General features: G+C 43.1%; 2 non-coding genes across 2 annotated transcripts; both read right to left on the bottom strand.

Annotated features, from left to right (window-relative positions):
* Window positions 1-379: 379 nt before the first annotated feature.
* On the bottom strand, window positions 380-452 carry trnav-aac (transfer RNA valine (anticodon AAC)). Its single transcript has one exon. It is a non-coding gene; the product is annotated as a tRNA-Val (tRNA).
* Window positions 453-561: 109 nt separating this feature from the next.
* Window positions 562-634, bottom strand: trnav-cac (transfer RNA valine (anticodon CAC)). The gene has a single exon. It is a non-coding gene; the product is annotated as a tRNA-Val (tRNA).
* Window positions 635-965: the final 331 nt, after the last annotated feature.

Genomic DNA, 965 nt, shown 5'->3' with positions numbered 1-965 from the left:
CCACACAGGTTTGAAATGGCACGAGTCTTGATTAGGTGTTGGTCAAATAATGACTGCACTTTCATTTTTGCATCAACTTCAACTTTAGTGACTGTCTTCATGCTTCTTGGCTGCAAAGTCTTTGTAGTGTTGAGTTCCTCCTCAACAGAAAGCCAATTGAACAATTGTGAAAAAGAGAGTGACTGCTCCCGCCCAATTTCAGTCTGGGGACATTTCACATGTGAGGCAAACGTGATAACCACTACACTATGGAAACCTGTCTGTAGAAACCAGACCGAAATCTTTAGGTTCATGCTCGGTAAAAAGCGCACAAAGGTAAAATTTTCTAAAGTCCAAAAAAGGCGCAAAACTTTCATACTTTTCTTCAAAACGCTGCAGCAGTTTCTGCTCGATTTCGAACCGAGAACCTTTCGCATGTTAGGCGAATGTGATGACCACTACACTACAGAAACCTGTCCGCAAACCTTTGCTTTAACACCTCTAGGCAGGTGAAGCCTTTTGTAGCGTTGAGTGAGAACGCAACAGACCAAGAACTTAAGCAGCCTTGGAAAAATTCACCCTTGTTTCCGCCCAGTTTCGAACTGGGGACCTGTTGCGTGTGAGGCAAACGTGATAATCACTACACAACGGAAACTTTATTTTGACAAGGCAGCAGGAATTCTCCTGGAACGCCGCAAAGAGTTCATGCATTCCCTCAAAAATAAAACTCTGTTTCTGCTCAGCTTCTTACCGAGGACCTTTTGCGTGTTAGGCTAACGTGATGACCACTATACTACAGAAACTCAAAAAGTTTACTCTTGTGCTCTTTCGGGTAAAATTGATACTGTAATCTTCCCTGAAAGCAGATTGACAATCTGAGTAAATTCCAGACACAGAAGGACAGAGTTCATTCGGCGTGGAAGTCTGCTCAGAGTTCCTTTAAATCTTGCCTTCTCCTACCTCGAAATTAAGGTCTTTGCAGCTTG

Source organism: Sinocyclocheilus rhinocerous, unplaced genomic scaffold (assembly GCF_001515625.1).
Source record: "Sinocyclocheilus rhinocerous isolate Xijiao unplaced genomic scaffold, SAMN03320098_v1.1 scaffold8940, whole genome shotgun sequence".
Taxonomy (NCBI): domain Eukaryota; kingdom Metazoa; phylum Chordata; class Actinopteri; order Cypriniformes; family Cyprinidae; genus Sinocyclocheilus; species Sinocyclocheilus rhinocerous.
The sequence above is the reverse complement of the archived record's forward strand: the minus strand, read 5'-3'. Positions and strand labels throughout refer to the sequence as shown.